General features: G+C 42.2%; 1 non-coding gene across 1 annotated transcript; it reads left to right on the top strand.

Moving 5' to 3' along the window:
* Window positions 1-3,297: 3,297 nt before the first annotated feature.
* On the top strand, window positions 3,298-3,416 carry LOC145416385 (5S ribosomal RNA). The gene has a single exon (XR_013900275.1). It is a non-coding gene; the product is annotated as a 5S ribosomal RNA (ribosomal RNA).
* The last annotated feature ends 12,217 nt before the right edge of the window (window positions 3,417-15,633 follow it).

The raw sequence follows: 15,633 nt of genomic DNA on the forward strand, positions 1-15,633 counted from the left end.
GACTAAACAGAGATTCAGGAATCTCACTTTACTAGCTCAACATAACAGAAATTGAAATGAAACTCACCTGTTTTTCCTGAAAGTGCCTATTACAAGAATGATATACACTGGAGGATTCTTCAGTGCTCTCCTAGAAACCAAATGAATGAAGACAAATAACGCAGAAAGTTGCATTTCATAATGCCCTCAACTTACACTTATAAAATCTACTACGTTTTCTCACCAGGGATTTTAGCAATGACCTCACTGATATCTTGCCAGAAACACTGTCTGTAATAATTACTCAACCTGGCGCATCACTCTATATATATATATATATATATATATATATATATATATATATATATATATATATATATATACATATATATATATATAAATCTATATATATATATATATATATATATATATATATATATATATATATATAGATTTTATATATATATATATATATAGATAGATAGATAGATAGATAGATAGATATAGATAGATAGATAGATAGATTATATATATATATATATATATATATATATATATATATATATATAATGGCAGTTAACTCTCATGTTCCACATTACATCATAGTTTACTAAATGAAGCTAAATAGTGAAGAAGCACATATCTACAGTCTAATGCCATTTTCCGCTGTATTTTAGGGTGGTACACCTGATGGTGGAAGTTCATGTCTTCAAGTAAAGCAACTATTTTCATCCTTCGCATTAAATGCAGTTAATAGCAAGGCCCATACTTTCCAGGCCAGACAGGGAGAGTGAGAGTAGAGGAGTGATGACGTCACCCGTCCCATAGCCACCACTCACCTCACAGCAAACTATGGTAGACCCTCTTCTACTCACCTCACAGCAAACTAAGGTAGACCCTCTTCTTCTGCAGCATTTTCTAAGTCTACACTTCGATATTTCATACTCTGATGGTATACCATATCTTCCGTTTCAAGGTCAGAAACCACAGGTAGTGTTGCAAAACAACACTGCAGACAAAGATAATCTGCGATTTGGAGAATTTCTTGATCGAATTATTTCATTTGGTTTCTCATTCAAAGATGACAAGGAAGTCTGTGTTACATTTCCTTCATTACATTCTGTCTTAGAATTGTACTTAGTACCTACTGTTGCAATATATTTTACATGGTGTATTTTTAGTTGACGCTTTACAGATAATGGGGAATGGTGGTCATGGTTGGACCCCATTTGCATGAGACAAACAAGAAAGTGATTAAGAAAAACCTTATTTAACCTTTTCCTTAATACTGTTTATATAAAATATCAAAGGTTGCCTTTGCTGTTTCACGATATATTACTTGATACTTTCAAGGATCGATTCTCAGATTATTTGAATATGGGAATTGCTTTTTTTTTTTTCTACCATTAATTGCTTCTGACCACATTGATATAATTCACAGCCAGACTGTATATGTAATATTTATAGCGGTAAATAGTAATCATTGTTAGAGGAGCATATTAATAAAAATGTTGTGATTGATAAGGAAATCATTTACGAAAGGTTTTGGATAATGAGATTTCCGTCTAGCACATTGCATTCTTACACTATTGCCGATGAACTGCTCAAGTCATGTGCTGTGTACGTTTCAATTCGTAGGCTAAAGGGTCAGCAGGCTTGAGGGTCATGTGTTATGCTTATTGGCTAATGTCTTTAATTATCAAGTGTCTGGAGATCTCCCAGTGGAGAATGCAATCAACTAGCATTAATCTGCCAAGAAAGTGACAGCTTGTTCCCAAAGCACTGAGAATTAAGTGAAGAATTGATGTTTTTTAATCATGTAATGCCATAGAGGCGTACATCGGCCTCGTCCCATATAGTGGCCTAGTCTAGGGTTTCTACATTTCATGAGGGGTAATACAGGCCTGGCTGCTTCCGATACAATCCTACAAGTTCCTCTAGATGACATACGAGTACATTTCAATTCCTCATAATGTTTTTGCTTCTGAATTTTATGCATCCTTCCCATCTTATTCATCTTCGAATTCTTCCTCAGCCTGCATTTCCTTTGCCTTTTATTTATGGTCTTATTATCGAGATAATTTCTGACCTCTTCAATCGTAGTAAGCCCAGGAGTATTTGGGGCTAACCTGAATACAGTTTAAAAACAAGTTCCCTGAACGAAGGGGCTGACGCAGTATCCAAGCATCTTGACTTGAAATGCTCTTTATTCAGGTATGCTTTTGAAGATCATTCTTTTGAAGGAACAACCTTTTCAGGATTTCCAGCCACTGGTTCGCTCAAGTTTTGGCTTATGTTTTTCCAGAATCTGCATCTTGGCAATTGTTTTTCTTTTTCATGTTTTCTTCCCTACTGGTTCGTCTTTATTCTCATATTCGTCTGTCCTCTCCTTTCCTCTGTAGTAACGGTGGACTCGTCAGCGTCTCTAGCTTTTGTCCATTGCTCTGTTTCTTTTCCTGCTTGGTAGCTACTCTGTGGTTGCAGGATGATTTGGTGGAGAGGCGCGGGTCCTGGAGGTGTGTGTCCACGTAGAGGGAGGACAGGAGTGAGCCAGTGCCCTCACTTTCATTCTCGACGTCTTAATAACTTTTATAATAAATAGAATGGACCCAACTCAGACACGAGATACGGATAATACAGGAGCATGAGCGAGAGAGAGAGAGAGAGAGAGAGAGAGAGAGAGAGAGAGAGAGAAATAACTAAACAAAGATTCAGATAAAAAGAACTAAACAGAGAGAGAGAGAGAGAGAGAGAGAGCGAGAGAGAGAGAGAGACAGAGAGAGAGAGAAATAACTAAACAAAGATTCAGATAAACAGAACTAAACAAAGAGAGAGAGAGAGAGAGAGAGAGAGAGAGAGAGAGACAGACAGACAGACAGACAGACAGACAGAGAAGAGGAAGAAGGAGGCGTAGACGTTCCATTAAGAACTGAATGACATAGGCAATGAAGAGAGAGAAGAGTATAAAACAAGGCAAAGAGAAAACGGTAAGAGCAAGGGTGCAGAGAGGAAGGAGACACTGGAGGAGGTTAGATTAGGGAAGAATGGGAGGACTGGATGGGACTGAGGATGGGATAAAGAGAAGAATGGTAGTCTTAAGGCTGATTATAATTCTTATCGGCGCTAGATGCCTTTGTTTCCGTAGAGAAATATTCTTTTTTTATTTTTTTTAAATAAAGCAGAGCCGTCATTAACCCTTTAAAGACAATGATGGCTCTTAATGCTATCGTTGTTATTGCTTGACGACTACATTTAGTGCATAGCAGATTCGACGTACACAACTGGTTAACATTCCCTTTTATGCTACCTAGATGTGCATTTTTAAGCCATACCACGTTGAGTACACCGCTTCCCGTCCGATCAGCGAAGTTAAGCAACGTTGGGTCTGGTTAGTACTTGGATGGGTGACCGCCTGGGAACACCAGATGCTGTTGGCATCCCTAAGTGTCAAGTGGGGTTGGTGGAGGATTAGTGCCCCTCTCTGTAAAACAATTAACTCTAAGCCATTGGCCACCCCGTCTGGGATACATGGCGTCTGGCAATGAATGAATGAAAATATATATATATATGTATATATATAATATATATATATATATATATATATAATATATGTATATATATATATATATATATATATGTATATATATATGTATGTATGTATGTATATATATATGTATGTATATATATATATATATATATATATATATATATATATATAATATTATATATATATATATGTATAATGTGAATATTAAAATGTCGCATGCGGAATTATACAGTCAGGAAGAATGGTACTTCAGTTCCCACAAGAATACAACACATAAAAGAAATGAAACCTGGCAATTTAATATTCTTCCAACTCTGACAAGATCATGCATTTGAACGTATCAACTTACGAAAGGCCAAACTCTTTAATTTGTCTCTCTTTTGTTCAGTCTTTCCAGGGAATGAGCAACAGCTTTGAGGGCTTCCAGCCACTGGGTCTTTCGTCTTTGTACAAAAAAATAATCACACACACACACACACACACACAAACACACACACACACACACACACACACACACACACACACACACACACACACACCAAGACGTCCACAGACTTGCACATTATGGCACATTTCTCATTGACGCTCATAGCACTTGCATTGCATTACTTATATCCCGTGAGATGGAAGGAGAGCGTACCTCCCTCCCCTCCCCCCTCCCGCTGCGGGGGGTCAACTTGACGTGGTGGTGGGGCTTGAATCGTGGTTGGCAGTGCCACCTACTTTGGAGGCATGTCTACCTTTGTAGGGTTCGGTATTTGTCGGCCTTGTGGACCAAGCACTCCCTACATCACTGGTGGAGGAGGCCTGCTGGTGATGTTAGTCCCTGCCCATTTGCCATCTAGGGCGGGACTGTTGCCTCCCCAAGTGTTTGCTGTGTGTTGTGTCCCATAATGCTGGGAGACGGGAATCCTGGAGGTTGAGCGATGCTGCACGATGCGCCCTGCAGCTAGCATTACACCTCTTTGGTCCTTTATTCTGGCTAGACGGGCAGCCTGGTTGGGCCCAACCAGGTCAGTCGGCTGGTCATGCATTGGCTAAGGTCAAGTGGGCACTGGGGGGCCTGGTGGCTCCTATCGTCCTGGAGTCACCTTTTTCCGGGTCCCCTAGTGGTTACCTGTGTATACTCCTCTGCTACCCCTGGGGTCGTCAGTAGCTCCGTCCCTGACATATGGCCTCCCCTTGTTGGGCTCCGTGGTGGGTGGGGGGGTGGGGGAATGAAGTCATATGTTGCTTATTATGGAATATTCCTGAAATCCCCAACATGGCCAAAAGGATGACGACCATATATCTATTCCTGGACTTCCCTCTGACTCATCTAATGAAAAGATTCCGTCTTCTACTACTGCTTCCCTTACTATCACATTGGAACCTTATCAACTACTGTCTCATTCAAAGTCCCGTAGGGTGTCTGGTCCTACTAGTACTATTTCGTCCCCATGTGAAATCTTGCCTGGCTTTTATGAACCAGCCCATTTTGCTCGGTACCTGGTGACCCGGGCAGTGGAGGGTGTCCATGTGGCGGACTTAAATATTTTTGAGGTGTACCAGACTATTGTTTGTGCTTGTGGTAGGGAGTCTAAAATGTCATCACAACAGGATGGGAGCCTCCTTGTGGAGGTCACTTCTCCAGAAAAGAGAGATTGACTCTGTACTCTGTCCAAAGTATCTGGGACCTCTGTTACGTGCTCACAGCATCCCACTTTCAACCAATCTCGTGGGGTGGTCTACTCTCGAGAGCTGCTCCGGTACTCGGAAGAAAAACTTTTTGAGGAACTGAGTGTCCGTGGTGTCTTCAAAGTGAATAGATTCCACAAGAAGATTGATGGTATCCATTTGCCTATGCCCTCCCATTTGTTGACTTTCGATGCCACTCAGCTTCCCTCTTTCATTAAGGTTGCTTGGTTGTCTTTAAAGGTGAAGCCATATGTACCCAATCCAAGATGTTGTTATCACTGTCAAAAGTATGGCCACGTCAGCAAATACCTTCGTAGACTATTGCAGTGGCTTCTAGTGATATGTGCCACATGTGGAATTTCCCATGAGAATTTGAATTGTTCTGGTACGGAGACCTGTGTCAATTGTGGGGGTGACCATGCAGCTACCTCCACATCTTGTGACAGATATAAATTTGAGTATAAGGTCTTGGCTCTGCACACTCGTGAGAGAATTACCTTTAAAGAGGCTACACACAGAGTTATGTTTACGTATATTTGACCTGGAGTCTCCTTCGCTTCAGTTCTGTCACAGTCCGTCCAGTCAGGCCGCCATTCTGGTGATTCTCTACGATGTGAGAGTCTGGGTATTCGGTCAACTTCCATCCGATAGGATGCTGATTCCCTCGGTGCCTGTCAGCAACAATTTTATGGATGTGGGAGACACTACTGATGGAGAAGACACCTCAGCTACTACCTCCAGGAATACGTCTAAGAATATCTCCGTAATTCCTTCTGAACTTGTGCAGGCTGAGGTACAGTCCCGAGCTAATGGAAGGGAAACACCACCATAGCCCAGAGAAGCACATCCACGGTTGTTTCTACCCGGCGAGTTATTGGGGAGAGGGTGAGAGTATGGGAGAGGGGGAGATTTTGTGGGGGTCTGATGGAGGGAGAAGCGGGAGGGGAATAGAGCTCCCAGACAGGGCTGCCTGTTAGTGGATAGTTAGGTCAACATTACAATTTCACTGATATATCTGCCTTAACTTTGGCCAAAATTGGAATATTTATAAATCATTGTCCACTTATTAAATACAGTTGGATTATAAAATAGATTGTCAAGTAACAGATATAATTTTGTGCGGTAATAAAGATCAAGATTATTGAAATATAATTAGTAATTTATCGTTACAGAAACATATTTCACAAATTGAATAGCATTTTAGAACTGTCTGCAAAGTCTTCGATAGAAGATCGTGAGTTTGTTATATAATATTACTAAAACAATATAAATAATAATAAAAATATAATTTGTGAGGTGAAACATGACGCTTATGAGGTGTGCCATTATTAAGAAAAAAGATGTTATCTAAGTTTAAAAAATCACTCTGTAGTTTACGATTAAAGATAGTGATTGAGTAATTGCTTGAACGTCTGATGCATTATATTGTATCACACACACACACACACACACACACACACACACACACACACGTCTACAATGACGTTAACTCAGTAAATAAAGAGGATGACAACAGATGTAAAATGATGAATATTATTTCACTCCCCATTTATTTCAGCGATAGCATTTACACAAGTATCTCACTGTCTAAATACGTTTATTTAATATGGTGCTTAACTATAACTAACTACTACTAGGGTCAGTTAAGATAAGAGCCAAATTAACGAGACAAGATAAACCAAGTTAGCAGTCCTCACGTTCCTTGTTATACAACTTGATAACAATAGACCGTAATCAGGCAACCATGAACAGAAGGGAAGGTGGTGCTAAGCCGTTTACCATACATTATCAAAGCGAACCGAATGGTGGCAACTACATGGTGCGATACGCTTCAAACATTGGTTTAAAGGTTAATGAAGCACAAACAGAAATGATGTCAGGACAGGGGCCTGGTGAGGCTGATCAGAAATCGGAATCACCATGGAGCGGAGGTTGCACAGAGTTGCTGAGCGAGGGCGTATCATCGGACTTCGTGACAGTGGCATGTCAGTTCGGAACATTGCCAGGACTCTGGGAATTACTCCTAGGACTGTACTGAGGTGGATTCACAGGTAAGAATAAAGGAAACCGTCACGAAAGTTCTAGCATGTTAATATAGATGATGTTTGAGGTTATTGTTACATACTAATGTCATCTACAAATTAGATATGAATACAGACTTTGCATTTCATTCTCCCTCCTGTTGCTACCCTCCCTCCCCTTCCTCCCTCCCCCCCAATACCATCACTCTGCCCCACCATCCGCTCACCATCCCTTATCTCTCTATGCCCCCTATCTAGGCCCCTCTAACTCCACGTATGAATTGCACACATTAAAGTGCATATGAATATCACTTGACTGACGTGCTGAAGATGTTAATATTTCGATTACAATTACTTCAAAAACTATCCCAGAAGTATTCTATTTTCATGTTATACTAATGCGTTATGTTGTCTGTTTTCTCTCTTCCCCTAACCTATATTTGCACATATCCAAATGGCTATCCTCTCTCTCCCCGACTCCTCCCGTCCTCTCTCCCAAGTCTCTTCCCTCCCTCTCTCCCGTGTGTCTTACCACCATCTTCCCTGGTCTCATCCGTCCCCTCTTCCTATGCTTCAGACAAATGATTCAACAGATTCAAACTCTTAATCCCAGAGAAACAGGCGTTAGCATTGTGAATGTAACGGTAAAATCAGGCCGGAATTATACTGCATTATATTATTGCCTAGTTTCATTGTTTTATCTGTTAATATTATATTATAATTGATAGGTGTTGATTCCATACATATTATCACAGGTGGGAGGAGAGTGGCGATCTAAGAAATTTGCCTGGAGGTAGACCACAACGCTGCACAACACCAGCACAAGACCAAGAAATTGTTGCTGCGCAGAGGACAGACCACATACTAATGCAGTGGCAATTCGGGATGCGTTGCATTTGGATGCAAGTGTGTGGACAGTGAGGAGGAGGCTACACGAGGCTGGGTTGCATCATCGAGTTCCAGCGGCCAAGGAGCGTCTCACCCAGCAGCACAGAGAGGGAAGGCTCCAATTTGCTAGGGAATATGTGAACAGAGGGGAGGAGTTTTGGAGTCGCATTATCTGGACGGACGAAAAGACTTTCTCATCTACTTCCCATGGACAGCTTCATTGTTGGAGACGCAATAATACCCGGTGAGTATAAACCATTAGGACATACAAAATACTGACATTTATTTTGGTTATCTTCATTTCACAAAGATATTATTAATGAATTATTCTATACGAGTGCTACTTTCATTTATATACCTTCTAATAAAAGAACACCACATTCGAGGATGAGCCCTTTATTGATGTTTTTCGCTATTGCTTTGCTTCTTCAGGACAAAGCAATTGTGAAACGTTGTCAATAATGTTTCCTCGAATATTTTGTTTTTACCATAATGTCAAACGAATGCTCATTTCAACTCATTCTTTCTAACTTCTCTTTCAGTTATGACCGCCAGAATGTTTACGAGGTGGCAAGAAGTGGGCACCAGACAGTGAATGTCTGGGGTTGGATCAGCCTCCACGGAATGGGTGATATTCAGGAAATAGAGGGGCGATTTAATGCCCAGAAATATGTGAACATCCTGAATGACTTTTTCCTGCCCTCTTTTAATAACAGGAATCACCCTCTCCCTCCAGGCACAGTATACTTTGTGCACGACCGCTGCCCCGTTCACCAAGTAAGGGTTGTGCAGGATTGGTTTGACCAACATCCACAGTTTCAGTTGCTACCGTGGCCCAGTAAGGGAGCTGACTGCAACCCCATCGAGAACATCTGGGGGACAATGGTGAACAGCTGGGAGCCTGGCATGGAGCGCACAAGGGAGCAACTCGTGAACCATACACGTGAGGTGTGGGAGATGTTTCGAGCTCGGCCCGCCCTTGTGAGGAATCACACTGCTAACATGCCTAGGAGGCTTCAAGCGGTTATTGAAAGGGATGGAGGATGGACCGGATACTAAGGTTGTGATTATGTTGACAGGTGAAATTAAAAAGATAATAGGCTACATGAGGCATAGAGAATAGTAGTGGCGTATGTGCCTGAATTCCCAGCTTGAGAGTCTGAATCCTTTTTAAGCTATGGTAATAATAATAGGTCATGTTTACTTCAAACAGCACTTGCAGTATATATATCAAGACCGGTGAAAGGACGAGACGCATCATTCCACTACCATCCAGCTATTCCGACCAGCCTGTTCTGTCAGCCTCAGTTTGGTGCCTCTTCGCTTCCCCTACCGATAATTGTTATTGTAATGTTGTGCCATAATATAGTGCTTTTACTTCTGGAGTGTTTAAATCCCCAAGTTTAATCATACATTGGATTACGAGTATATAAAAATCGGCAAATTTTTTTCGCTTACACTTCTTAAACTTATGATCTTTTCCGTATTCTTTATTTATCTTTTTTTTATCATAAATAAACTAAAGAGCTGGAGGTGTAAACACGAAATGTTGTGGTATGCTATGATATAATTATATTTAATATGAACACACTACCCAAAGACAAGGATTTGAGAAAGTGAAATTAAGTGAGATGACCATGAAAGAACAATAATAATACTAATAACTAATAAATTAAATGAAAATAATGAAATGACAAATATGAAAATACTAAAAAATGAAACAAATAAGAACAAAAATAAACAGGAGCAATCAGATTTCTGACGTCCGCCAAGGCCTGATATGGACAAGAACAAAGACATTGCCGATTACAAAAATTTTTTTTTGAGACCTTGACCTTTGAATGACCTCCAAAATTTAATGGGGTCTTCCATGGCCCACGATCTATCCCTGGTAGAAATTTGGTGAAGATCCATCCATTAGCTTTGACTCCAAAATTTGGGGGGGGGATCTTTTTGATAATCTTTTTGAGACCTAGACGCTTGACCTATGACCTCCAAAATTTAATGGTCTTCCTTGGCCCCAGGTCTATCCCTGGTAGAAATTTGAAGATCCATCCAGTAGTTTTGACATAATCCTGCTAACAGACAGACAGACAGATAAATAAACCGCGACGATTTTATAACGTCCTTGGCGGACGTAATAAGTAACAAATACAAAATAAAAATCAAATACCCAAAATAGATAATAAAAAATAATAAAAATGAAAAAAAAAAAAAATGAAAATCATAACTTTATGTGACACGACAGTTTCGGCTACATCGTCTAGTTATCGTCAGATATGAGCAAAGTTTGGAAGGGGGCCAGAATAAATATTACCGCTCATAGAGGGGGAATGGGAGATGTGAAAAGAGAGTGAGGGAGTGGAAGAGGCGGAACAGGACGTGCACATGGGAAGTGAGAGAAGGGGGAGAGAGAGGGGATGGGGAAACTAAGGAGGAAGGTAAGACGGAGCCCGTAGATGTAGACAGAAAACATCTGTAAAGACGAGGCTGTCCCTTCGACCAGCAATATCATCACAGTATTGTATTATATCAGCGATTTCGCTGCCAAATTTTGAATACAATAAGTGGACAATGATTTATAATTATTCCCATTTTGGCCAAAGTTAACGCAGATATATCAGTGAAATTGTAATGTTGACCTAACTATCCACTAACAGGCAGCCCTGTCTGGCAGCTCTATTCCCCTCCCGCTTCTCCCTCCATCAGACCCCCACAAAATCTCCCCCTCTCCCATACTCTCACCCTCTCCCCAATAACTCGCCGGGTAGAAACAACCGTGGATGTGCTTCTCTGGGCGATGGTGGTGTTTCCCTTCCATTAGCTCGGGACTGTACATAACCCTCACCGATCCTCCTCTAACCATATTCGTGAATCCTCTGAGTCATTGATAGATGTTCCCCCAACTAAAGCTTCCCATGCCGATCAGGGTGGCCCCCCTTATGGTGCTATTGTCCTGGTCATAGCTACCGAGCTGGATGGTGTCACTGTGGTCCCAGACCCCAAGGTATCCCCACTATGGTCAGGGACTAAGTCCCCTTCTGCTTCTCAGGATCCCAGCCCTGTGGGATGCACTACTTGTCATACTTCTCCTTCTGATGGCACTGCCTGCTCTGATCTGGCTAAGGCAACTTGCGGTCCCCCTACCAAGTCATCTTTTGCTCCACCATAGAAGAAGACTATTGTTCGGCCTGCTTCTTCCTCCACTTTGCCATCTTCAATAATCAGGTATTTTGGGCTCCTCGTCCAAGGGGATAGTTGTGGTGAAGAAAACTATTAAACCTAACCCTTGGCCAAATATGCAGAAACCCGTCAAGGTTCCCAGTGTACGCAACTCTGGGGAGGCAAGGTTGTCTCACCCCTTATCCTGATTATTTCTTCACAATGGATACTATGGCATTCTCAACCAGTATATTACAATGGAACTATTGAGGTGCCATGGCAAATTGGGAGGAATTGCAATTATTACTCTCTGCTCTGAACCCGCTATGTGTCTGTCTTCAGGAGACGATGATGGGAGACAGACAGTTCCCTTCTATTAGGGGGTATGAGGTCTTCCATGCATCTCCTCCTGGTGGTCACAGCGGTGGATGTGCAATTTTGTGCTGTTCTGATGTCTCCTTTATTTCCTTTGTGATACAGTTTCCCTTTCAAGTTCTAGCAGTACAGATGCACGTTGGGAGGTGCTATACCATCTGTTGTCTGTACCTTCCACCTTCCATTCCTGTTATACATGCTGATCTAGAAACCCTTATCAGCCAACTTTCACCCCCATTCCTACTCCTTGGTGACCTTAATGGCCGCCATCCTTTGTGGGGTGACTCACTTTCGAATCCCCGGGGTGATCTTCTTGCCTCTTTAGTTGGGGATTTAGATTTGGTTGTCCTAAATGATGGGAGGCTGACCCATTTTCATGTTCAGACTGGGACTTATGTCATTGACCTTGCCACCTCCTCCTCTGACTGTGCCCTTGATTTTTCTTGGGAGGTTTTGGATGATCTACATGGTAGTGACCATTATCCTGTGATGGTCCAGTCTATTCTCTCTGTTCCTGCAGCCTGTATGCCACGCTGGTGTTTGGAAAGGGCTGACTGGTCTCTCTTTGAGGAACTATGTGTATTTGCCAACAGGGTTACTGATTCTTCAACTATTGATAATGCCGAACTTTATTTTACTAAGACCATTTTCTCAACAGGGGTCCATTCCATCCCACAGACTTCTGGTGTTTTTTCCCGGAGACTGTGCAATGATAGAATGATGACTGCTCTATAGCAAAGGGAGCTTACAAAGCAGCTGCCCGTCAGTACTTTGCCAATCGTAATGTTGTTTTTCTAAAAATACAGTTTCACAAAGCACGTGCTCACTATAGATGGGTCACGAAGAATGCTCGCCGTAACTTGTGGAGATCGTATGTTTCTACAGTTACATCCTCGACTCCAATGTCTATGGTGTGGAAAAAGGTGCACAAGATTTGTGGTAGGTTTTCGCCCCCCTCCCCACCGGTGTTGCAACTTCACGGAGAACTTGTGTCTGCACCAGATGCAGTTGCCTCTGCCTTTGCAAATCAGTTTTATGATGTCTCAAAAAAGGACTCTTCTCAGCTGTTTGCTACCTTTCATAGGAATCAGGAGATACTGGGTCTTGACTTTCGTTCTTGTGGTGGAGAGACGTATAATTTAGACTTTAGCCTCCGTGAGTTGCATGATGCCCTCTCAGAGTGTGGTGACACTGCTCCTGGGCCTGACGACATTCCATACGGTTTGCTTCATCATCTGCCAACTGATTCACTTCAGTTTTTATTGGACCTTTTTAACCCGCCACGTGCCAATCTGACATAATTCCGCAGCCAGTGCCAGTGCCGTTTTAAAACGGTTTAAAATAAAAAACTTCATTGTGACCACATTTTTCAAGATTCGCGGGTAAAAATTGGCAGGCATGTAAGGTAACTGTTCCTCTACCATCCCCCAGGCTGTCAAGGCCATACACTCACTCGCTCCCCCCCCCCTTATGCCTCACGCTCGCTCTGCCTCACTCTGCCTGTGTGCCTCACCCAGTGCTGTACATAGTGAAGGCATTTTGTAAATATTTTCATGTAAGTGTAAGTTGTAAATATTTTCTTATAAGTGTAAGGACTGTATATTGAAGTCAAGTTGTAAATATCCTCTTGTAAGTGCCAGGACTGTACGTAATGAAGTCAGGTTGTACTTATCTTCAAGTAAGTGTAAGATAATGCATTCACAGTGAGAAACACACACAAATTGTGATGGATGCTGAAGTAATAAGTAATCAGAAAAGTGTACTGAACATTGCTATACCTTCCCAACATAAATACCTGAATATACCTTACATAGAAAACAGCTTTCTCCCAAATACATGTTTTTTTTTTTGTTTTTTTTATGCGAGGAAGAAGGAACCAAAGGCCATGGCCCGCAGTAACACTTCCTTCCAAGAGAAAAACAAAATACAATAGAGAGCCAAATTCAAGATCCGATCATTTTGAGATGCCTGGACACACTGCGTTTGAAAGACTGGAGATCATAGGCAGCAGGAAATACAGACAGAGGGAGACAGTTCCAGAGATGACCTGTTGCATAAGTGAAAGACTGGGAGTAACGGTTAACTCTTGCATTAGAGAGTTGGACAGAAAAGGGATGAGAGTTTGCTGCCAGACGGGTGCTACGCGCCCGTCGTAGAGGTGGAGGAATGCAAGCAGACAGTTCAGAGGAGCAGTGACCATTAAAGTAGCGATAGAAAAGAGATAAAAATGCAACAGTGCGGCAAAGAGACAGAGGTTGAAGGGAGTCAGTAAGAGGAGGAGAGTTAATGAGACGAAAAGCCTTTGACTCCACCCTATTGAGAAGAGCTGTATGTGGGGAGCCTCCCCACACATGAGAGTTGTACTCCACACAGGGGCGGATAAAACCTCTGTATAGAGTCAACAATTGTGCAGGGGTAAAGAAAGAGCGGAGTCGGCTTAGCACACCCAATCTCTTGGAAGCAGATTTTACAAGAAATGTAATATGATCTTTCCAAGATAAGTCCCGAGTAAATGAAACCCCAAGCATGTTCAAGGATGATGCAGGATTAAGCTGAATATTATTAAACATTAATGGGTATACCTGTGGAAGATTTTGTCGGGTTGATAGGTGTAAGAACTGAGTCGCATTAAAGACAACCATATTATTTTTACCCCAGTCAGCGATACGAGCCAAGTCAGACATTAGGTGTGCCATAGCCTCATCCCTTGTTTCTTGAAGTAACTGTTGAGATGGGTGTTGCGGGAACCGAATGGAAAGGTGAAGGGTGGAGTCATCAGCGTATGAGTGGATAGGGTTAGATGTACAGCTTAGAAGATCATTGATGAATAAAAGGAAGAGAGTTGGTGATAGGACAGAGCCCTGAGGAACACCACTGTTGATAGATCTAGGAGAAGAACGATGGCCGTCTACAACAGCGGCTATAGAACGACCAGAAAGGAAGCTAGCGATGAAGGTACAGATAGAAGGATAGAAACCGTTGGAGGGCAGTTTGGAAATTAAAGATTTATGCCAGACTCGATCGAAAGCCTTTGAGATGTCAAGTGCAATGGCAAAGCTTTCGCCAAAGTCCCGAAAGGAGGATGACCAGGAGTCTGAAAGGTAGGTGAGAAGATCGCCAGTGGAGCGTCCCTGACGGAACCCATACTGACGATCGGAAAGAAGGTTGTGATAGGAAAGATGCCTTAAAATTTTTCTATTAAGAATTGACTCGAAAACTTTTGAAATACAGGACGTTAAAGCAATTGGACGATAGTTGGAGGGTTGGGAGTGGTCACCCTTCTTTGGGACTGGCTGAATGAGAGCAAACTTCCAGCAAGAAGGAAAGGTACAAGTTGACAGACAAAGGCGAAAGAGTTTGCCTAGGCAGGGTGTAAGCACAGAAGCACAGTTCTTGAGAACAACAGGAGGGACCCCATCAGGCCCATATGCCTTGTTAGTACTGAGGCCAGTGATGGCAGAAAATACATCAACTGAAGAAATTTTAATGTCAGCCATGAGGAAGTCAGAGGGGAGAAGTGATGGAGGAACAGCACCAGAATCGTCTAAGGTGGAATTGGAGGAGAAAGTCTGTGCGAAGAGATCTGCTTTATCAGTAGAAGAAATAGCTACAGAACCATCGGAGTAGAAAAGAGGAGGGAAGGATGATGAGGTAAAGTTGTTAGAAAGATTTTTGGCAAGATGCCAGAAGGAGCGGGAAGAATTCGAGTTGGAGAGTTGAGAGCATTTAGTATGGATGAAATTATTTTTAGTAGAGCGAAGAACAGACTTAGGACGATTCCGGGCAGAAACGTAAAGATGATGTGATTCAGGGGTGGGTTGGTTCCGGTACCTTTTGTAGGCCCTCTCCTTGTTGCGGACGGCATTAGAACAAGCGTGATTAAACCAAGGCTTTCTTGCGTTAGTCAAAGGATATGAGAAAGGAATGTATGCTTCCATGCCCGAGAGAAAAACCTCCGTAATGCGCGAGGCACACTCAGATGGC

The sequence above is a fragment of the Coenobita brevimanus genome, chromosome 105 (assembly GCF_032717465.1).
Source record: "Coenobita brevimanus isolate Jiangsu-jjx chromosome 105, ASM3271746v2, whole genome shotgun sequence".
Classification (NCBI taxonomy): Eukaryota; Metazoa; Arthropoda; class Malacostraca; order Decapoda; family Coenobitidae; genus Coenobita; species Coenobita brevimanus.